Raw genomic sequence first — 25,383 nt, 5'->3', positions numbered from 1 at the left:
TACACAATTAATTGGAAAGCTTATATATTTAAGCCTTTCACTGAAAATACTACAGCCAAATGCTTTCCAGTTTCACACTGTCAATGTAAAAACTGATAACATTGCCAAGTACTCCCCAAGGCTGAAGAGCCCACAGTAATTAAAGACCATTTACCCAGTCAAGATACAGACCCAGAAAAAGCATTGTGACACCAGTGTGTCTGACAAAACATCTCAAGGCCAGAAAATCCACCACAGTGACAACAGTTCGTAGCTAGAAATGGGGAAGAGTGACTTTATGAGTAAGAAGCAGAGGCAGCATTTTGTCTAGAAGCCAGCTAGACACTGCACTACAGCAAGGTTGCCTCAAAAGATGCTCTGAAGTCATTACAGTCTTTTCTGGAGTCAGACAAGAGTAACGCAGATGACAATGACCAGAAGCAAACCAAACAGTTTCACGGAGAACATCTTGAAGTCTATGCCCTGGATCACTAGAGTCTACATAGCACAACATCAGGGGAATTTCACTTACATGGAATACAACGTGAAGATGTTCTGCTAGAGATGCTAATGCACTAAGCAGAAGGTACAAAGAGTGCCATACCTGAGTCAGAGGATCTTAAGCTAATGACTAGGTAAGAAATGACTTTCGAATGGTAAGTTGGAAGCAGAAGTACACGCAGCCTTGCTAAAAATGAGCCTGTTGCAATTCTCAGCTCTATGTTAAGGGATCAGACAAATGTAGGTCAGTATGTGCTGGGTCAGTGTCTTTCCTAAACTCATGATATAAACAAAGGAATGGTGCCTAGAGATGCTCAGATCCTATACAAGCTAATGCTAATTTTACAGTCATCTGTTTCCATTTAGATAGTCAATAAATGTTTCTACAAGTGTTATTAATGCTTACTATCAAAGAAGAAAGTGAGCCAGAGAGTTTGTCTGTATTATTTAGACATAAAATAATAAACATTTTAAAGGGTATTTCTTTTAAAATATATGATTTTTCTATTGAAAAACTATCAGTAGCCAAGTAGACACAAATCTGTTGAGAAAGAAATCACTTTAGTCAATATGTCTTGCCCAATGTCCCATACTTCAAACTACCCTACAAATACAGCAAGAAAATATTTTAAATCCCAGGCCTTGTAAAGATATTGCTCTGAGGTGATGATGTATATTAATTAATAAAGTATATTTTAAAAATGGGACAGATGAATATTGAATTTTAATAAATAAGACATTGTGATTGGAAGTTCCAAGATAAATATCCATCCTACAAAATCCAGGAAGGAGATAGATCATTTTACCTTCCACTACAGACCCTTTCTTATAAGCAAGACAAACAGTAATGGATTTCTCTACTATTTGATTTTAAGACATTTCAACCAATAATATTGGAGAAGAAAACATGGTTCACACCCCTGTAGTAGTTTTTGCACTTTGCAGAGTCTCTAAGATTCTTTTTACTTTCTAGGATCACAGAAGTCTCAGAAGTTTGGAGGGTCAACACTGAAATCAAACACAGGCAACAACAGACACTCAGCTGGACTTAGAAGAAAAAGAAACTTCTGCTATTTACATCTCACTCAGAAGGAAAGAAATCGATGTTGTCTGTTGTACATGCAGAATTCACATTAGAATCCCAACTCACAGAATCTCAGGGCGCAACTTCCTTGTATATCTGTAGATCAGCGAAGTCCATTCGGTGGGTAAAACTGAGGTGAGAATACATTGGGCAGGACTCTAACCTGAGGTGTGTAGTTCTCTTAAGGTAAAACTAGACCCTTAGGAGAAAATGTGGTGAACAGTAAGGTAGAGATCAAAGCGGTATGTCAGAAGCTAAGGAACACCAAAAGCTGTAGGCAAACTGTAAAAACACGGAGCAAAACCTGGAGCATCCTGTCAGGCTGGTGCTCCCTATCAGGTTGGTGCTCCCAACAGTCTTAAACCTTTTAATGTGCAACTTCCCAAAGGTTGACACAAGAGATTGCAACAGTCCCTTGCTTTGTGGTTCACTTTTGTTGTTTATTTTCAATTGAACATTTGCAATCATTATTCATCCATTACATTACAGCAGCACCAGAGAGTAAATAGAGTAGGCTGAGAAAGCTCTATACTCTTCCAGAAAGAAATATACATGTGAAGAATACTGACAATAACAAAGTGGCAACATTAATTTATATGCTCTTAATTTGTCTCCACTTTTAAGATGAAGAAAAAGGAAAAACAAAACTCACCAAATTAACATTCAAACTTAATTCTTATCACAGAAAGGTTGGCCATATTTGCCTTGATTGTCTCTGATCAAAAAGTATACTGACATGAAAACTTCAAGCAATGTAATGAAAAAGGCAAAATATATTATTTTTGAGGGAAACCATTTTCTTATACACAAGGTACTATTCTGTTGTCTCTTAATTATGGATGCTGAAGCTTTTAGCTTCAGAGGATCTGATATGTTTGTGATAAATGATTAAGGGCTCATAAAGATTTTACTACCACATAAATCTTTGGGTGCAGAGAGTCAAGCCACTTGTTAAAATTCTCAAGCTCTTTCATAAGGTCGCCTCAGGAAACATGGTAAACTTCGTACAGTGCTGGTTCCCCACACTCACACCTAAGACAAGTCAACTTCAAAGAAAGGCTTCAGAGGAGAAACAAAGCAAAACTAGTCTGCTTTGAGTCAGGTGGCACCGTGCATACAGAGGACTTTATTTACAAGACTCTTTGTTTTGGAGTTGAAATGCTCTATAGACAGCAAGTTCATGGTGCAGAATGTAGAAATGAGAGAGACTCTTGAGGTTGGAGAGGGCTGTATAAGGTGTCTGGAGAAGACACCTTACTCCACAGAGAAAACAGAGGCAGACTAAGTCAAGAGAAGGAACACAAAGAACTACTCCTGTTAGGCCAAAGCAATCCATCCATGTGCATCTATCTGTCCATCCAAGTCAGACAAACTGATCATTTTCACCTCTCAAAATTCTTTATGATGTGGCTTCTATAGAAGACATATACTGCCTACATTTATTATTATTATTATATTACTATTACTATTATTATTATTATTATTATTTGCTATATTATGCTTCTTTCTTGGTTGTTGGTTTGTTGTCTTTCCCAGCTTCTGATTTTTAAATGTATTTGTAAGACAGGGATTTCACCAAGCCTTTCTCTTTGCTGTCTAACCCTCCATTTATTTTTCTCTCGTGCTGTGACACGCATGTAGCTCACGAATGCAACATCTTGAAAGCTAGATAAATCCAAGCTGAAGTTCAAGTTCCTGACTAATGCATTGGGAAAGCAGGCATCTGTCTTGATTTTCTGTATCTTTATTTGGACACGATTATACGTTTCCTCATAACTTAGCTGTGGGGTTTATAGAAGCCTTAAAGTTAAATTTGTAGGAAGTGGTTGATGCATAGAAGAAACTCTAATAGATGTGTTCTTGATCATTATGGATTGGGCTCAATTTCAGCCATGCATGATACCATACACTTAGAAAGGCAATTTGAAAGAAAGTTGTGGATAGAAATCTATGATCAAAGACAGGAATGTTTTAGGCAGAAGTTACGGAAGGAGAGTTATGTAGATTGTAGACCTACAAAACACATTGTTGAATGGCATGTGACCACCAACAGAACTCGATAATAGTTCACACCAAGTCATATCTGAGACTGGACTGTTTATAAAAATGCTCCTTCAATGTTATCTTGGTTACTATACATAGGGCTCTGTGTATTCACTAGTCCTATGCAAATGGACATCTCTAGATAGTAGCCATTGAAATTCAAATGTACATGCAAGAAACATGAAATAAACCCACAAACCCCATTCTCCATACAGAACATGTCTCATTCTGGAGATGGTTGGCAAAATCCAGGGATGTGTAAAATGGGAAAATATCATACATCTACAGAATAGGGAAGTATTATGATAATTAGCTCATGTATAGAAGAAAATATCCAAATCCATGCTAATCCTTGTTTTTATACATCAGTGGAATGAATTATTGCTTTTATCGTTGCCAGAATGAAATAAATAGTAAGACTTACAGAATCACAGCAATAGACCAACTGTTGTCCCTCTAGATTATTAGTAGGAATGGAAACAGTTCTTAGGTTCTGATAATCTTCCTTGAAACTTCTTAATTCAATATCAAAGTGTACCCAAATATACTCTAGGATTATGTCACTAATGCAAATATTACAACCATGATTATTAAAGATACCCCGAAATTAAAGTAGCATGTCTGTAATCAGTACGAGTTGATTCAAGAGATTCCGAGTCAAATGATAATGCATACCTGACATCTGACATATGGTTGTTAACTAGCAGGGGGAAACACAATGAGAAAAATCAATGCCTGGTATCACTTCTAAGATGCTGTAGCACCTAAAGCAAGTGAACAAGTACATGTCTACAAGTGCCATGCTTCGGATTCATTAAAAATAAAATAAAACTGCCTCGCCGGAGCAAGCTTTAGTTAATCCTGAACATGGTAAAGGATACTACTTGAAAAATAGTTATTACTATGGTCTGTTGGCTGAAGTTTTTTTTTTTCCTAAAAGGAAATAGGTTGAAGCATGACTAAAGCCAATTTCAGCTGCAACAGCTACTACATAGCACACAGTATCATCTCTGTACCTAACACATTCTAATAAGGTTACTATATCACGATACATGCATACATCACTAATAATTGCAATTTGATGCTGCCCAGAGAAAGCACTTGCTATTCTTTCTTAACATTTGTGTAAAGATTACCCTAGCAGCCCTGCCTTTTTTATTTTATCTTCTACCTGGATTGATGATACCTTCTCTAAAACATTCTTTTATGCTTCTCTGGAATCATAAATATCAGAAAACATCAATACTAATTAAATGCATTGATAGGTTTTACATAAGAGCATCTGGTGGCTGGCATAAATCATATATCTGAAAACCCAACCCAAAGTATATTGTCTCTACACTAGACTGATATTTCAAAATAAATACGCTTTCTAAAAATAAGGACTGTCAGATTAGAGAATGCAACAATCGTTTAGCAGAAGTCTCAACAAACATTTCTGTTAAGAGCTAGGTAATAAAAGTACTATGGAATTGTGGGCGATAAGGCCTCTGCCATAGTGACTCAACTCTGCAGTTGTAACACAAAAGCAGCCACGTGTGCTATACAAATAAGTGAGAACTGCAATGTTCCAGAACAATTTTATGTATGGTAACAAATTTACATTTTATGTAATTACCACCTGTCAGACTCGAATCTTCATTAAAATAAACATCGAAGAATGAAGAAACTGTTACTAACTTGGGACCATATAGCAGCAGGTTCCTTATAGCATTACCTGTGTGTGTGTGTGTGTGTGTGTGTGTGTGTGTGTGTGTGTGTGTGTGTGTGTGTTTAGTTCTGGGCACTTGCAATTGACTAATCAAAAGGAGAACCCGTCCTTAGAGATAACTGATCCACCTTCTCTCTATAGCCAATTGTCTGCATCTCTTACTTAGAACTGGAGCCTTATGATCATCGCTTTCCCATTGGCTGGCACAACATCAGTGTGTGTTTTGACATTATCTAAATGCATGAGGAGGAGGCGAATACAGAGTCATTTGTGGAATCAACATTTTTTTCTCATAATGATTCACAATGTAGTCATCTTTAGACAGAACCAAAGCACTCAACGTAAATGAATTATAGTTACAAGGAAAATACTAAAAATAAATAGCCATACTATTTATACTAACATGATAGCTATGTTATGGAAACCAACTAGGTAGCTTCCAACAGGGGAGAGGACAAAGAAACTGTGGTTTATACAACCGTGCAACTATTCTCCACCATATAGAAGAACGTTATGTTTTTGCGGGAAATGGATACAACTTCAGATAACAAAATTATGCCAGTGTCTTACATCGAACATACGGTCATAATTGTAAAATATATTATAAATTACAATGTATAGTATACTAATAAACGCTAGTGTTCTTCAATCCAAGATTATTTTTAAGGCAATATCATTGTTAATTCTCTAATTTTGTTTATTTCTACAACTCCTCCCCTTCGTTCCTGGCCCCCTTCCCTACACTTAAAACTTTGGTTCTCTTTTTGAAATGATTTTATTTGTAGATGCTACTTCGTACTAATCACTTATTCCTGTGTGTGGAACCATGCACTGAGTGTGGCTGATCTGCCAGAAACCTTAAATAAAACGAATTTTACCTTTTCTGGAAGTTATCAGCTGTCCAGAATGCCTAAGCAGTAGGGACTCCCGAGACTTTCTCAGCCCCATGGTAGAATGTGGACTGAGTTTCTCTCAGGACATAAGCTGCTCTACGCTCATGACTTTTCTATCCTGTCTCAACCGAAAGATGCTGCTCTGCTTTGTCTTCCCTGATCCCTGGCTTGCAGCCCTTCTGTCCCCTCTGCTATAATAATAGTCTGTGAGCCTTGGGGAGAGGGAAGGGTGCATCTGCAGCCCAGAGCTCCACGCTCACTCGTCCTCTGCACGTGACAAGGTGTGTTCCTACATTAAGGCTCATCCAATGCACTGCACAGAGTTTCCTTTATGAAGTCTGATTAGATCACTTTAACAATGTTCTCACATAGGAAGCATTCATTATTCATTTTCCCAGTGCAACTGGAGGGTTTCTTATTCACTACCATATATTGAACCATTTTAACACTTCTATACACTCTGGACTGTTTCTACAAATTCCTACGGGCCTAGGAATAAAGAACAAAGTCCTTATCAAGGTTTACAAGTTCTTCATAAATAAACTTTTGACTAAGATTCCATTTTCACTAGGACCTAGTGACTCAGGGACACTCAGAATGGGACTTCAGAACTGCGGTAGCTTCCTACAGCATCTGACCCTGTAACGAAGACGCTCCAACCAAGAGGAAAGATGGACAATAATAGTGATAATAATAATAATGCATTTACTAGTCCCCCAGTGTCTTAAAGAAAAGAAGAGAATTGTGTGTGAAGAGATGATTCTGAAAGAAGAGCACTTTAGTGTGGGGATTTCATACCATGGTATTAGTAAGAAGAAAAAAGGATCTAACACAGAATCATTATTTCAGTGTCCTCTCTGGAATTGTTAACTTTGTATGCTATTTTCTCAGGCTTCCACAACTGTAAATGCTTGGCTCTTTCGCTAAAAATGAACAAGCATTAAGTCTGAGAGGCTACTAATGTTATGTGAGAAAAACCGTAAGTGATAGATAAAATAAATCAGGGATATGCTAAAGTCACTGGTAAGAGGAAACATAATTAAGTGGCCAGAGCTGAACTTCATACAAGGGCTGGGTTCCTGTCCCTGGAACTAGTCAGGGCTGTTTCAATATTTAATCATCTTCTCTAGCTCAAAGGGAAGGGATGTTAGATTGCCCCCAGCAAGGCAAATCAGGGACGGAATCTCTCCACCAGAGACTGAGCCAGCCAGCAAGAGTCACTTGGATTATGTGAATGCAAAACCCAATATATGAACATGAGAATCTCCACAACATACCAGCCATAGATCTTTGACACTGTAGGTCTAGGTAGTCTCCATTTGACCCAGAGTCACCCAGAATCACTACAGAGTACAACTGCACAAGCCTCCCTCCTGTGGCACTAACCTTCTTCCCTTCCTTGCATTTCTTTGTGGTTCATCTCAAGCCTCTAATGGAGGAAGGAACCTGAATCACCCAAGTACACAATCACAGGACACACTTCACATTGTACCTGACTCATTCACTTCACAAGTAGAAAGTTCCCAATCTGTTGCTGTTTACTCGACAGCTGCAGGCCACTGGTGCTCCAAAGGAGAATTTAGTATCTTAATGGGTCCCGTGAACATTGTGCTTTTCTGTGCGAGATCTCTGAATTGTGCATTGCTGTCCTTTCCTGTCCTAGTTGGCATCAGGGATCACATCCCCATTGTAAATGAAGGAGCCGATTATAAGAGATAAATACAGAATTCTTGCTTTGATCATTTGTTGGCTGTCATTGTAAGAATTTGGGGACATAAAAGTAAAAAAAAAAAAAAATCTTCTGGAACAATAACAAAAAGATTTCCTCCCTACATCTCGTAGAAGACATTTATTACAGGGTGGGATAGAATAACCAACCTTACTGTAAAAACGCAAAGCTTGCCATATAATAAAGCATTTCCTCTCAGAAGAGCCAACACAATCAAAGTCCTAATGAGAGTTTCCAGATTGTATTATACAGATTGAGTGTTACTTACTCAGCCTTCTGGACATTAGGGATATTTTAGATTTATGATTTTAAATGATGTTTTGTAGAATTTCAAATGTTTGTATATGTATCATAATATATAGATTATAGATGATAGGTGCATAGTTAGATAGCTAGTTGATACTTAGGAAAATCAATATGTAAATGAGGAGTCTATGTGTGATATTTATGAACCCTGCTTACAGGTAATCTCATACAGTATTTTAAAAGTATTTTTGTGTGTGAGACAAAAATTTGTGTACAATGAATCATATTTGACTTTGAGCTGTCACATAAGGTTGGGTATAGAATTTCTACTTCTGATTTGGAGAGTTTTGTGTATTACATTCTGGATCAGCCATACTCAGCCTGTTATCCTTTGCCCTTGCATTACAGTGAATATTTTCAAGGACAAACTTTCTTTTTATTTTATTTTATTATATATATTCTTTATTTATATTTCAAATGCTATCCCAAAAATTCCATATACCCTCCCCACGCCCTGCTCCTCTACCCACCCACTCCCACTTCTTGGCCCTGGCATTCCCTGTACCAGGGCATATAAAGTTTGCAAGACCTAGGGACCTCTCTTTCCAATGATGGCCGACTAGTCCATCTTCTGCTACATATGCAGCTAGAGACACAAGCTCTGGGGGGTACTGGTTAGTTCATATTGTTGTTCCACCTATAGGGTTGCAGACTCCTTCAGCTCCTTGGGCACTTTCTCTAGCTCCTCCATTGGGGGCCCTGTGTTCCATCCTATAGATGACTGTGAGCATCCACTTCTGTATTTGCCAGGCACTGGCATAATCTCCCAAGAGACAGCTTGAAATTCTTCTTTAGAATCCCTGTAACTCTCTTTCTGGTCTATGAAAGATAGCAAATTTCACATGGAAAAGTTTAGCATTTTTCAAATGAGGAAAATAATTTACATATTTACCTCTTTAGGAAGAGCAAAATGCTCCTGACCTTCTGTCTCACCCAATTCCTTCCCTCTATCCACCCTTGAGAACTATTTTATCTCCTCCTCTTAGTGAGATTAAAGCATCCTTCCTTGAGCCATCTTTGTATTTTGCTTCTTTGGGTCTGTGGATAACACGGTTATCCTATTAGTTATAGCTAATATCAACTTATAACTGAGTACATGCCATGTTTGCCTTTCTGGGTCTGAGTTACCTCACTCAGGATGATGTTTCCAGTTCCACCATTTGCCTGCAAATTTTCATGAGACCATTGGTTTTAATAGCTGAGTAATATTCCGCTTTGTACATTGCTACTATTTCTTGATCTACTCTTCAGTTGAGGAAAATATAGGTCGTTTCCAGTTTCTGGATATTAAGAATAAAGCTGCTATGAACATAGCCCAGCAAGTGTCCTTCTGGTAAGTTAGAGCATCTTTTTGGTATATGCCTAGGAGTGGTATAACTCGGTCTTGGTGTACAATTATTCCCAATTTTCTGAGAAACCTTCGAAGGGATTTCCAAAGAGGTTTTACAAGTTTGCATGCCCTCCCACCATCCATGAAGAATGTCCCTCATCTTTGCCAGCATGTGCTGCCCCTTGAGGTTTTTATCTTAAGCACTTTGATGGGTATAAGTAAATTCCAGAGCTGTTTTGAATTGCATTTCAGTGATGACTAAAGATGCTGAACATTTCTTTAAGCTCTTCCCAGCCATTTCAGATTCTCCTCTAGATAAATGTCTGTTTAGCTTTGTCCCATTCTTTAATTGGGTAATTTGGATTATTTGGTTTGCTGATGAGTAATTACTTAAGGTTTTTTATAAGTCTGTGGAGGACTGTATAAGTCTACTAGTTCAGCCAAGGGCTTGCAGTCTACATGAGCTAAAGCTTGCATAGGTCTACAAGATCCAGGTTGAGATCAGGTAATTAATACTGAGGCTAACAGACTTAACTCTAATCATCTGTATGTGATGGTTAGTGCAGCTAAGGGTGTCAGAGCAATATGGGAGAACTACAAGCTAGAATTTGTCTCACAAAATATTCTGATTTAAACAGTAAGAAGAAGTCTGGCATTGTGAACTGGTTCTCAACCCACCTTCTGTAATAATTCAACAAGGACTACGTGCTCTATTTACAAATGACTAAGTCTCACGGGTTTCTCAAACCGATGATGTCAAGTTTGCATCATAATATTAAGTTCCCCTCCACAAATCTGATAAACATATAGAGCAGTATCCTCTCCAAAACTTCTTAAGAAAAGTATTGTTACTGTAAGAAGAAATGCAACTCTTTCTTCAAATTTAAAAAAAAAAGTTAAGATTGGATTTATCCATCACGACACAAATACAGAATAAGATACATTCCATATTTGTGGTTAATTTGATCTTCTATTTAAATATCAAAACTATAAATTCCAAAGCTAGGAAGAGTGAAAAAATTTCATAAACCCATGAAACCCTACCTACACTTTATAGTTGTTCTGCCCTTCACATAAGAATTTTAGATGTCAGGCATCAGCTAATAGTAACTGGAATCAGGTGTCTATTGCCCCTCTCATGGCAAAGCATCCTACAGCGAGTGTGGCTTTGCTGGGATGAATCAGTTTTTGTGTCAGGTGGTTGCAGAGCCGATTACTTGGTCTCTCAAAGTCTAATTTTCTTTTGTGAAAAATGATTATAATGATAGTGTCCAGGTTTTTGGTAAGGACTGAGATATCCTAATCAAACTTCTTACCAAAGGCTCAGACAACACTAACCACCTGTCATATTCCAGTTCAACGTTTTCCATTTCTTCTAATGAATTCAAATACTCCTTCAAAAATGCTTTCCTCACTTTCAAAAGTCAGAAAATTATGAAATAACAAAGGCAAATGTGAGATAGACCTTTGAATCCAGTACTCAGGAGAAAGAGGCAGGCAGATCTCTGAGGTCAGCTTGGACTACATAGTGTGTTCTCAAGCAGCCAGGGCTATATAGTGAGTCTTTGTCCAGAAAAAATAAAAATAATGGCTATTATCAAATTGATTACTAGCTAGGAGATGGTGGGTGAGATTTTGGGAAGAAGAAGTACCTGCATTTATTGAGCACAAGGCCAGCCTGGGCTACAAAGCAAGTTCTTGGACAGCCAAGACTACATAGAGAAACATTGTATTGAAAATCAAACCAAAACAAACAAACAAACAAAAAATTGATTAGCAATAGACTAAAAGGTGAAGCTGGGGCAATGTATGCATCTGGACAAACACTCATTAGATAAAGGTGTTTTAAGAGAAAATAAACATCTACAAAATGACAAGAGGAAGTATCATATTTTAGTAAAATTCTACTTCAGCAAAAAAATTGCATTCTCGGTTAGATCAAAAATATATTTGTGGAGATAGAAAAACTGGATTGTAGTCATCCTGTTATATCTAATTACTCCCATGAACAGCCATTTCTGAAACTTCTTCATGTGTACAAAATGTGGTTTTTAATGGGTCGTAAAAATCCTACTTGGCTGCAGAAGCCTATTCTAGTTTAATTGATGATTCTAGAAGCTACCGATGACCTCTTACCCAGAGTCGCTGTAAAATAATTTGTGATGGTGGTATTTCTGAATGAATCCTCAAGAAGTCAAACAATGATGTGCTCACACATGAAGTCAGCCAGGTACCAGGTAGACTTTCCATAACCAAGAAGTAGATGGAGAGAGTGTGGGCTGGGATACGCAGAATGGGCAGTCTGATAACACAGTGAACATTACTGACTGAAAGGGGCTGTGAGAAAATTATAAATATGCATTCCAAACTAACGGAAAGGCAAGGTAGCCAAGCCTTCACCACAGCAAGGTGACACTAGGCTACTAATTTTAGAAGCTGGATATAATTTGTGTAACCAAATTTGAAAAATCAAATAAATAGTCACCGTAGAAGCCAAAAGTAAAGAAGGAAGAAGGAAATAAGTAAGAAATCTGAGCAAAAGATACTCTTCCTTATGTTGATTGACAACTGAGTTTTATCTGATTCTTTTTCTCTTCCATCCTTGTTATGAAAGAATATTTCTGGCTCTATATACATTGAAGTAAAGAATAGCATACATTTCCTGGATGATTGCCTGTTTAACCATTCAGACTCATTTTAAATCATAGTTCAGAAGAAAGAATTCCCAAAATCTACTTACTTAGAGAATATCTTTGCCATATTCATTCATCCAACAAGCTTGTTTTCAACACTAACAATGCCCTCTATAGTATCAGAAATATTAGATGCAGAGGAATTTTTTTAAGAATCAAGAATGAAAGATAGAAACTCATTCCAAGGCAGACTGATTAATGTTTTAGTAGGAATGTACAATAGGAACAAGAAAGAAAAACCCACTGGTTCTGTAGAGGGCTGAGAGTCGAAAGCCACAGATATAGAGAACGACTATGTTCTACTTCCCATGAGGAAGAGGAACTGAATGAAGGAACTAGAACAGAGCTTGGGTTACTGTACCTTTTGAGACCATCAGCACTTATTTAAACACATCTAATAGCACACTTTATCCCCAAACCACAATCTAGGTTCAATATGTATGTCACATACAGAAGTTACAGCCATGAGCCCTGGATGAGACAGCACTACAAAGGAGAGATTCTTTTCATTAGTAACAGTCCTTTACTGGTACTGAGGGAAAGGTACATGCATCCAAGAAAGCCTTTCAGAGCAATAATGATGGTGTTGTATTCACTATTATCTAACAGACTGAGCAAAGAAGAAAAATGGAATAAGAATTACCGCACAATAGTTGCAATAGAATGTCCCAAGTGTACTGTAGGTATGACAAGCTCATCTTGGTGAACAGGGGACATTAATTTCCATAGGCTGAGTTCTTCCTTTAAGCAAGATCAACCTCAGAACCTAAATAGCCGAGCAGATCATTCACCTTCTTCCCCACTTAACACTAAATCACAAAATAATGAGCTATTGAACTGTTAGTTATTACTACACTATTTGCTGTTGATAATTTCACCTCATCTACTGAAAATGATTTTATCAATAAATACATATAATCAATAAACAAGACCATATCAATTTGTAGAGCTGACAGAAATAATTTTCAGAATCTAAGGTATAGCCCAGTGAACAAAAAACTACTCATACATGGATGTGGAGAAATAGAACTCGGTATACCAAATAATGTCAGCCAAGCATGTACGGCTGTTACTTGCTTTGCTATAAATAATTGCATAAAATAATGCCTTACAAGTCAGGACATGATAATGTAGCATTTCTTCACCAAACGTTACTGATTTTCCCCCTAATGTCTTCAGAATCGATGTCAACCTCCTCCCAAAAGTTTTGAGACCATTGAAATTTTATCCAATTTGCAAAACAACCTTCTAGCTATCTTTTCCAACCGCAACAATTACCAAATGTCCTAGAGACATCATTACTTGTCTCCATTGGCCTCCTGAAGTTGCTCTTATACTTCTCTTCTGCCTCTAGGCTTTTTACTAAACTCTGCATTCTTTACCTAATGTGAATGATTATTTTCTTTAACTTTAGAGATGGTCTCAAATGATTCAAGTTGGCTTGGGCTTTCTATGTAATTAGTTAAACTTCAACATCTGATCTTCCTCCCTCTACTCAAGATCTGAGATTATACACGAGAATGTGGCCACCATACCTAGTTAGGGACAAGCACTCTCCCATCTGAGCTCCATCTCAGCCCTGGGTGATTGTTTTTGATACTGTAACTCATACCTAGAAAGTGCCTGGGAACCAGATAAGATCTACTGGGGGATAAACAGTTTCTACTCTAACACATTTCACTGCAAAACAATAAAGAAATAATTGAGAGTTGGTTCTCTACCAAGCACAGTTCTAAGATTGTCTGTAGCACCAGTGCATAGGTGTCCTACTGTAATACATGATGGCATTACTATGATATTACATGTTGTGAAACAAATGTAGAGAAGAGAAGTATCTCTCCCAAGGACACATGACCAGGAAATGGTTCATACGTAGATGTTATTAGAACCTGCAAGATCTTTTTAGAGAAATATTCCTATTCCTAGGTCTTAGGTTAGAATTTTTAGTACAAACTCTTCCTATTCTGAATTCCCCAATACATGTTGTGAAATGATCTTTTGGAACAAGACTGTGCAGTGCAGTGCAGTGCAGTGCAGTGTGTTACCAACTGTTAGCATGAATCATCATCCTTAATACATAAGCAACTATCTTTGAAAACTAGAGTATTCTTCAATGGCTATGAAATACTCAAAACATGAGATGCAGGGAAAACAACCCCTAAACATGCATTCCCTGAAAACATAGGTGTGGGTGTGGAAAGCTACCACCATTGATATTTGGTTCCTGATTATATGGCAGATCTTTATGAATGATATCTCCTGTTCCGGTCAATCTCACATTGCTGTCAGCATTTTGAGCCTGGCAGCACTTTCCAAATCGAATGGTTAGCCACCTCTTGGGAAAATTAGATACGTATCAGCTTGCATTGGAATCTTCTTACCATCTGGTGTTGGGATGGTGCACAATGAACTCGATGTGGCCAGGGAAAGGAGTTACAACATGCGGGGCAATGCCTGACTGATTGCTCGCATAGCTATAAATACACCCCAAAGACAATTGATGTACAGATGGTTTCAGTGCTCTATTTAGAGTAGGGTGCTTCTCTTTCTCTGGATTCCACGTTGTTTTGTTTTTCAAGTTACATTCCATTATGGTTGCAATTCAGGACCCCCTCCCATTCTATCTTTTGTGTAACACTGAAATACTCAGCGGCTCCCTTGAGCATTAGATGCAGGCACATCTACTGGACTCCTCTTGTTCATGGAGATTGACTCAAATAACACAGAGTACGCTATGGCACCATTATTATCATCATGCCGTAGTATACTCTATTATTTTGGGGTCTTTGGGGAGAGGAACTAAGAAGATGGGCTTTCTTTTCTGGCCCTGTAAGCAAAGCGATAAGACACAAAGTGGTCAGGTGTCACGAGTGAGCAATAAAACGGCAACTTGGAGACATCCTGCATCTCATGTTGCGTTCCCCTCAGGTTGAGCTCACCTTTTCGACAAGCTTGGGATATGTGCTCATCCAAAACGTGACGTTCTTGAATACTTTCCATGGGATCTTCCTGTGCACCGTGTCCCTGTTGTTCTGCTGCTTCGACGATGCTCCCAATCATCTCCCCATCATTTCTGTGCTTGTGAGGTTCAGAAATTAAAAGGAGTCCGGCGGGCTGAGGCGCTCTCGGCGGGCTGAGGCGCTCTCTGACTTTATTGACACGCCTGTGCTACCGAGGAGCTCTTACAGCTATGCCTCAGATGCCCCAAGGGAGAAATTTCCTTTCTCTTATTGATGGTTCTCTACTACACTAAAATGAAATTTCTCTGCAATTTGAGGCAACAGTAAGAATTCCCTTTCCGGTGATCTGATTTACCAAGACTGTGAAAGGTGTAAAACAAAGTAAACACACCAAGGGACAAAAAAATATCTTTGGTCAAAACCATTGAAATGACATATGAAATATAATGTGGAAGAAATTGGCCTGTGTTTTACCAAATAAAGCTCACACCTTATATATAGTATTGACTTGTAACAACCATTTCACTTCAATAAATCCCTGTGGATAGAACTGATGCTGGCCATTAAGTTGTCAAGAATATGCCAGATCCTGGATCATCTGGGTGTCCCTAGGAAGATGTTCTCCTGGGAAGTTCAGAAGATCTTAAGCAATTCATCCAACATTTGATGTTTCACACTGGAATTGGACAGAAATGACAGCACATTTACAATATCTTTGATTTGTGTAGTTATTTGTGGCCTTAACTCTAGGGAAACAGACACATGGGTGGAAGAAAAGCCAGCTGGGATAGTACATTCCAATACCAACATGAGAGCCAAGGCAGATTCCGGCCAATAATGTCAAACAGAGGTCAAGAGTATCTACGTGGCTTTTCTCTCATCTAATCTGTAACTTTATAGATTGCACATTGCCCTGCTTTGCAGGCAGGGCAACTGGGGCGTAGTAGCATAGGGCTTCACAGGTCTCTCATCTCCTACATCTACCCCATCAAGCTGAATCCACCAATGTAAGGAATTTGTCTTAGAAACTGCTGTGAACGGCCCTGCTGCTGCCTGTATTTTGTTGTTAATTCAGCTTTCCCAGGAGGGGTTGTCTGGAACTCTGATTGAGTCAAGTACTCACATGACTTCTTGTGAACCTTCTCCTAAGTGAATAAAGGGACCAATCACTGGGCGAGTAGGCAGGACTTTCAGGTTAGAGGATGAGAGAAAACAGGAGGGGGTGTGGGGGGGGGCTTATTAACAGGGATAATGAAAGGGCAAGATGTAGCTACTACTGTCTCCCAATTTCAATGGCAGATCCTCAGAAATTCACCACCGAAGGATTTAGACTTAATATGGCTTACAAGATTAGGATTCTAGTTTATGTACCCAGCTGTTGAGTTACCATTGTTTCTGAACTAAGTTTGTGTGGTATTTTCCTTCATGCAGTGGTTCAACTGGGTTCTAGACAGAAAGGTACAGCAGCAAAGCATGGGTTTGTCAGATGTGCACCACAAAGGCCATGGGATTTTGAAGCATGGGGCTGGTATGGTAAGGACCTGCCAGTGGGAACTTAGAGAGCTGGGTGGAGAGAATTTGGAGCTCTGAGTCAGACAATCTCCATGAGATAAAAACTGGCTGGGGAGGCCACCAGGACTGAGAGTAGTTGGGTATAGGGCCAGAATTTGCTATTCTTCTTTAATTTTTCCTGCAACAAAAATCTTGTTGTTGAGTTAGCAAGATTTATCTCTTATTGACATAGGGAATAAGTAAAGACTTTTACAAGTATGTCCTTCCCCTGGCCTGCAGGAAGATCCAACATAACCCAGCAGTCCTAATAAAGTCTCTTCAGTCCCATTTTCTCAGTGTATGCTCCTTTCCAATACTATTTCTTTTACAGTATCCTCATTTCTATATCTTAACTACAACTAAATAAAATTTTCATTAAATCTGCACTCCCGCATTCCAATCACCAACATAATGATGCAGCTATAAGGAACCTGATTTTTTTTTATGGAATCCACAAGCTGAGAGAGGTCAAGAAAAGTGTGGTAGAAGTTGGATGAATGAGTTATCTCTCAGAGCCAGAGGAGTCTAAGGCAAAGGAGTCTAAGGCAAAGTTCGCAGCGATGCCATTGCTTCTTCATTTGAACACGTTGCTCTCCTGTGGACTTCAGCTGCTTCATTTCATCCACCAGAGACTGGCAGGCACCAGTGAAATAACTTCTGAAAATATTTTATTTTCCCATGTATGTGATACGGTGTGGCATATGAATGTGTGCATACATGTGCATCCACACACTCACACACACACTCACACACACACACACACACACACACACACACACACACACACACACACACACACACACATACACACGAGACCATCAGACATCCTTCTGGATCATTCAGATTGCTCTTCACTTCATTCCCTTATGACAGGGTCTCTCAGGTAACCTGAAGTTACAGGAGACCAGCAAGCTCCAGAGATGCTCTTGGCTCTGCTCCACAAGAGACTGGGCTACCAGGCTTACACTCATTTTGCCCAGCTATTTTCATGAGTTTTGTGGGTTTGAACGTGAGTTCTTGTGTTTGTGTAGCTAGAACTTTTACCAACTAAGCCATTTACACACATCTGTAGAGGAAGAACTCTTAGAGTCACCCAACAGCAAAAGCACTTTGCCAAACATCTGCCTTGGATTTGACCCTATTCCAAATGAGACGTAAATATATGTAGCATTGTATATATTTAACGTAAATAAAATAGCATTAGAAATTCCCTATGATTTCCGTCAGCCAGATTCCAAAGGATGGATCCTTAGCACAGTTTCATTTTTCATGATCCATCGTGGTTTCAAATGTATTCAATATTGCTCAAAAAGTATTCAAATCTTAATGGCATGTTGATAGTTTACTTAGATTTATTTAAATACATCGATATTTCTCATACTTAAAAAAACAGTTTTGTGAAAACAAAAAGTGAAAGACAACAACCTGTCAAGCATTGTGGTGAGGAACCATGCCTCCGCGCTTTTTTCTTGTTATTTTCTTTATTTATTTTCTTTACATTCAGATCCCTATGCCCCTCCTTGTGGTCCCCCTTTCCCTGTTCCTCCCCTGTCCACACCTCCTCTTTTCCTCCAAGAGGGTGGAGCTTCTCCCAGGAAAGTGCTCTCCCTCCTGCACCGCACACACTCCCCACACACACACTCCACACACACACACACACACACACACACACACACACACACACACCACACACACACACACACACACACACACACACACACACACACACACACACACACACCACACACATTGGGCACATCAAGTCTGTGCAGGACTAGGCACATTCTAAGCTTTTTAATATTGCAAATATTTACCAAAGCTCTTTGTGTCTTCTTTAATCTAAAACTTGCTACAAAGCTGTGTCACTCTATTTAGGCTGCAGATTCGTGAACAAGAAATGTAAAGGGAAAATAATGAAGATGAATATCATTAATTTCCTACTTCATTTTATCTTTGCAGAATCTAGGAGCTGTGTCTTGTCTTTACTTACAGCTCCTTCCTGCTGAGTAATCCATGAATCCATCTCTCAGCGGGCTGCTCTCCTGAGCAATACCAGAGCTATCAAACTTTAGGATACACATTCCTAGAGCGCCATCCTCCTGAGTCACATACAAAAGGACTCAAAAAAGGTAGCATTATACAAAACATTAAATAGCACACAACGTATTTCAACTCACTCATCCTTTCACTACTGTCTTCATTTCTCAGCTCAAATGTCACCATCCTCCAAAACCCATGTCCCCTTCTCCTTGGTGGCCAGTCCATTTCATGCATACCTTCATTACCTCTCTCACCAACGGTTTGCTTGAGGAGGTGACTGGGAGTGGATCTGTCAATAATTCTCATATACTACCACACACTTCGGAGATCTGTTCCATGGATTTGAGACTCTATAAAGTTGGTGCATATAACACTACATGCCATGTACCTTGATCAGAGCTTACCTAGGCATTTCAATGATTATTATTCAAGTTGTATATAGAAACCATCCTGTTTCTTGGATTTATAAAACCCATTAGAATTCTTAATTTGCTAGGAGTACCCAATAACACATACACAAAAATATACACACATACACACAAATATACACACATACACACACACACACACACACACACAAGCACACATAAATGTACAAATGCACAGACAGCATTGATATTAAAACTTAGTTCAGGGATCTGGAAACATAAACAGCAGATAAGAGCAGTGGTTGCTCTTCCAGAGGATCTAAGTTCAATTCCCAACATCCATGGGGTCGCTTATACCATTTGTAATTCCATTTCCAAGTGACTCAACACCATCTTCTGGCCTTTACACGTACCAAACATTCACATGGGACTTAGATATACTTGGAGGCGAAGCACTATACCAAAAAGTGCGCCTGCCAAAAAAATCAGTATAACTAAAAAAGATTTAAAGACACATTATCAAATAAGAGAACCCTCAACATTGAACTCTACCATCACTTAAATGATTATAAAAGCAATAATTCAACTTTTCTTCTTCAACTACCTTTATGAACAACTTCCAATAGCATTGTGCACTCAAAAGTGTTGCCTACCTCAGCCATATGAAGAAACTCATGTCAATATGTTTCATGACCTACTCTTTCCTCTGCATTGAGATAGTTTACTATATTTAACTATAAGATTTCCAAAGCCAAATCCACCCATCTTTTCCTTCATCACAAAGATCATATCTCACTCTTCATTTTAAATCCTTAACTCTATGTATCATAACAGGTATGTATGCTCCTCAGATAATCCCAGAGGTGAGATTCATAAAGTACATGAAGCATTATAAGATATTAAGATTGTCTTTTGGAAATAGTGAAAGCAAATGGAAAAAGAAAACTGAGTTTCTTGAGTTAAGTTATATCTCTCCCTGAAACAAAATTTGATAGATTTAGGTTGTCTTTCCTATATCACATGGTCTGAGATGTTGGGTAAAGATGTGTGTGGTAAGTCTTAAAGAATCATTTGTTAAAAACAAGTATTTCATTTTACACATCACTCATTATTTTAGTTTCATATTGGATTTTATGGATAACATTCACAACCAAACCTCATACTGCATTTTGAGGGTAAATATGTCTTATGATTCTTCTCCCCCTGAGTTAACACAGATATGAATTCCTAAAGGCTATAAGTCATGAATCGCATACAGCTTGATTTTGTGCTCAATGCAAATAACAAGAAATCCTAGGTTGGAGAGGAAATTTTAAATGCATCTAGGAAAACACTGAGAAAATACTAATTCCAGGGGAGGAAGATGGCTATGTGGAGAAGAGTGTTTGCTGCACATACGTGAATACCTGGGATTGGGCCATGGAAACAGTCAGGCAAAACTGTTCACACACCTGTAACCCCGGCACAGGGACAGGTGAATCCCAGAGCTTGCTAACCAGACTGTCTCTAAAATATGGTGAGTTCTGAGTTCAGAAAGATATCCTGCTTTGGGGAAATAAAGTAGAATGTAACAGCGGGGCTCAGAAAGACATCTTCTGGTCTCCACATTCACTTACAACTACATTCACACATGTTCATATACACCCCATCCAGACAGCTGAGTCCTACATATATACCCCATACACATAGAAGAGCCCTATGTACACACCTCACACACACAGCAAAGTCTTACACATATGCCCCCCCATAAAGCAGAATCCTTCATAAACACCCCACACATATACTTCAGAGTTGTATATATGCAGTCTGTACACACACAGCAGATTCCAAAAAAAATTATAGGCCATACACACACACCAGAAACCTCCATACATGCCTCATGCACACACAACAGAATAATATATACAAACCCTATATACAAACAGCAAAATCCTACATACACACCCGATACACACAGAGCAGAATCCTATACATACACCCTACACACACACACCAAGATCTTACATACATATACCATACATACACAGCAGATTTCTACATATACATTCATATACACAGAGAGCAGATCCTACACACACCTCCCATAGACAAAGAACAGAGACCTACAAATACATCCCATACATGCACACACACACACACACACACACACACACACACACACACACACACACACACAGACACACTAAAATCCTACAGACAAATCCTGCTTGCTGTCCCTATCTGTTGCTATAGAAACAACCTCTGCACACATCCCTGACTTAACATGAACTATCAACCAATAGAATCATGGCAGAAAATGTGATATCTCTGAAGACACCAGCTAAAATAAATTATTCCATTAAAAAATAAATAATTAATATGCAAAATTGTCTTCAGAGAATCAGAATTGCCTCGGAACTCTTTGGCAGGATAAAGTAGGAGTTGGGCAGATGTGCTCCTGATTTTTGGTGTGTTTTAATTAGAGATTAATTAACCATTCTGGTGTGATCAGAGAACAACAGAATGGTAATGGAACTACAGAAATTAAGGCCTATGTTCATGAAATTTTGGGGGTTGGGGGTATATTGACAAATGAACTGCAGGTCTCTCATGCTTGATTTTAGCAAAGAGTTCCTTTACATTTTGACAGTGTATTGAAACTTTGAATGTTAAAGGTAATATTATTAATTAGTTAAGCAAGGAAAACAGCGTGGTATTCTCCTCATAGCCAATCTAGAACTTCATGCTTTCAGCCATCTAGTAAGAATACAGAGAAAATCTGACAAAACGAGGACACATGAAAGTGTCCTTGTCCACACTTTTCCAAGTGTAGACCTTGAGGTTGTTAAAGCTTTGTGGGATATTAAAGAGAAACCAAGAGTTTGTGCCAATACCATATCAAAAAATGTGTTAAAATAATCTATGGAATTTATCATAATGCAACTATCAAAGTCTCTAGGACATAAAACTCTTAAATTCTCTTGAAAGTTGTTTCACTGAAAATAGGGAGACCATGGAATATCTTGTTCACACATGTGGGCTAAGCCAGAAAGATTATAGATGTGGGGACTACAGAAATCCATTAGTGGTCACATCCTCTGCCCACAGAGCCTCAGAATTTGATGTTTCCAAATGTAGACTCTCAGTGTTGCTTTCCTGCAAACTTGCTTTGTTACTCCCCTGATTTCCCTTTGAGAACAGGATGTAAGCTTTGTACCATTGTATATTGGAATTATGTGACTCTCCACACCCCAGTTGCTCAGAGAACAAAGTTTGCCTAGAGTCCCAAAAGATACATTAAGTTTGATTTTCTCAACACAGTTGGAAATGTTAAAAATTGTGAAGACTATAGAAGTTGTACTTAATCCATCTTTCATTATGAGATGACTACGAGCCAGTGAGTACTACAGGTACAATGGTTTGAAAGTCTTTCACTGGCTAAAGATTGAGCCAGTGGTTCATATCAGATGCTAATATTTTGGGGAAATTCTGGAAACATTAAAGATGGAGCTGAGGTCAGAAATACATCCCTGGGAGATGAGAAGACAGATCACTTAGTACACAGTATCACTGACATGTTTCTCTCTCCTTTTCTCAGATTCTGATTTGTAATGTTGTACACAGTTTCTGGGACAGAGTTCCGCCATTAGGATGCCCTGTGTCAAAACAATACAGCTGAAAAACAAACAAACAAACAAACAAAACCAATACAGCTGGCCATGATGGAATGAACTGTTTGAAAACTGGGGGTAAAATAAGTCATTATGGATGAAAGGGTGAAATAAAAGGAAAGAGAAAAAGGGAAAAGATTTCATAACATTACCAAAAATGTTATGGTTGAACACGTTGGAAAGCTGAAATCTCACATAACATTCAGGTTTAATCTCTCTATCAGCTTTGTAATATCTACATCCATTATAACCAGCCTGAGTGTTTTCAGCTTAATTCCAAAAATGTGTTGAACAGTGAGAAATTGCTTTCTGTCAATACCTTTTTATGAAGGGGTAAACTATTTTCTCTCTAGTTTTTAAAGCAGAAAGCCCTGGTGATTCTACAGTATTTCCAAATGAACATAAAATTGCATAAGTACCTCATTCTTTAAAGGGGCACTTTGCAGGATATTTTTGAGGCACAAAGAAGAGCTTTTAAGGAGGCAAAGTGATGGTTGGTGTTATTATCAGCACATACTGACAAGAAGTCTGCAGTTCGCCTGTTTGTGCCTGCTCCTATTTGCACCAAATCCCCAGAGTCAAGTCTGCCTGGTCTGTTTGATAAGCTTCGCAGAGTGTCTTCTTGCTTTCCACCTTGCCCCATCCTTGTTATCTCTGGCCACTTGCTTTGTTATTCACCTGATTTCCCTTTGAGAACAGGATGTAAGCTTTGTACCATTGTATATTGGAATTATGTGACTCCCCACACCCCAGGTGCTCAGAGTACAAGGTTTGCCTAGAGTCCAATGAGAGTCCTAGAGAAACGTGTCAGTGATACTGTGTAATAAGTGATCTGTCTTCTCATCTCCCAGGGATGTATTTCTGACCTCAGTTCCATCTTTAATGTTTCCAGAATCTCCCCAAAATATTAGCATCTGATATGAACCACTGGCTCAACTCTTATGTGTTAACTCTTTGAGATTATTATATTGTGTATTTTGATCACACACACACACCATATGGGACTCCCTACCTCCTCCCGGATATATTCCTACTCCTTACTAGCCCCCCGACTGCATGTCCTCTTCATCTTTCTAATGACTATCTGATCTGTGTTACTCATCTACTCCATGGTCTGAGGTTATCCCCCGGCTACACTGACACACCAATGGCCACATGCTTAAAGACAACTGACTGTTCTTGCAAAAGGCATCAGCTACTCATCACTCCTAAATTATGGGAGAAAACTTATGGACCCCTTTCCACTCAAAGCAAGACATTTACTGGCTTGATACTATGTAGTTGTTGGGCAAGTAGCCACCATGGTTGTGACTTAATGAGTGTAGTAGGTTGGTCTTCTTAGAAGACATATTCTTTCTACCCCTCCTGCCCTCTCTCTTGCAATCTTCCCTCTCCCTCCCTGTGATGTTTCCTGAGGCTTGATTAGGAAGCTGTGATGTAGATGTTCCAGTTGTGGCTGAACAGTCTACAGAAACTCACTCTCTGGAACTTTGATCACTTGTGACTCTGAGCATTAATCACTGTTCACTCCCTAATAAATCAAATGGACAAAATTGCTGATGAGGCCCAACAGCTGCATTAATTTAAATAGGGAAATACAAACACAGAGTACTGGTTGATTCTGTGTCCACTAATCAGAACAATAATAATAGGTTCAAGCTTGGGACTCCTCAAAAATGATTTCTTGGGAATATATGCAGTACTAAGCATATGTTTTGACCCGTGGAGTAAGACTTACATCCAATCAGAAAGAACATAGTTACTTCTATTACAGTCATTCCACGATTGCACGCATGGGCATCTCTTGGCAATTCTGTCTCTATTGTATTTCCCAGGGTTTACCACCCAGTAAGACTGTTCATCATCTTTATTCCCTTGCAGCTTACATAGCTTTTGAAACTATTAAAACTAACAGCAGGGTACAAGCTTACTGGTTGATATCAACTCAACTTATCCACATCCTCTGATGAATATGTGTGATGCTTTTAGCAGTAAAGTTTTATTAGCTAATTCTGATGGGTAACCAGGAACAAAGGCAATAGATTGCATCCTTTTGGGATCTCTAGGAGCCCTGTGACCAACAGCATTACATTGGGAATCGGACTTCTTATTTAACAAGCAATAGGAGGGGCAAAATTCCCAAATTCCCTGTGTAGAGTAATTCCACTTAAACTCCTAGTGGGGCAGAGGGGAACAGTTCCGCGTGACTTTTTCTCCCTGCCTACTCCTCTGCCTTGCCCGCCCATTCTAATAAAGCTTCCCAAACCATTTTCTCTCTCCAGGTGTAATCCAGAGAGTTGACTCTCCAAATGTCTAATGGTATTTATATCCAGTAATTAGTTTCTTAAAATTTTTGTTTCAATTTTTACTTCCAAAACAGGTATCATAGTAACACTATAAAGGAGAATATATATATATATATATATATATATATATATATATATATATATATATGTATATATATATATATATATATATATATATATATATATATACACATACACACACACACACACACACACACACACACACACACAAACTCTGT

At 38.6% G+C, this 25,383-nt stretch overlaps 1 protein-coding gene and 1 long non-coding RNA gene across 4 annotated transcripts in view; both read right to left on the bottom strand.

The window, feature by feature from the left end:
- The window catches only part of Gpc6 (glypican 6), a 1,054,610-nt gene that overhangs the window by 866,899 nt on the left and 162,328 nt on the right, over positions 1-25,383 (bottom strand). The window lies entirely within an intron of this gene.
- Positions 21,782-25,265, bottom strand: Gm41246. The gene is made up of 2 exons (XR_874958.2): positions 23,517-25,265; positions 21,782-22,347 (listed from the first exon to the last, which is right to left on the bottom strand). It is a non-coding gene; the product is annotated as a predicted gene, 41246 (long non-coding RNA).

The sequence above is a fragment of the Mus musculus genome, chromosome 14 (assembly GCF_000001635.26).
Source record: "Mus musculus strain C57BL/6J chromosome 14, GRCm38.p6 C57BL/6J".
Lineage (NCBI taxonomy): Eukaryota > Metazoa > Chordata > Mammalia > Rodentia > Muridae > Mus > Mus musculus.
This window is presented reverse-complemented; position numbering and strand designations above follow the sequence as displayed.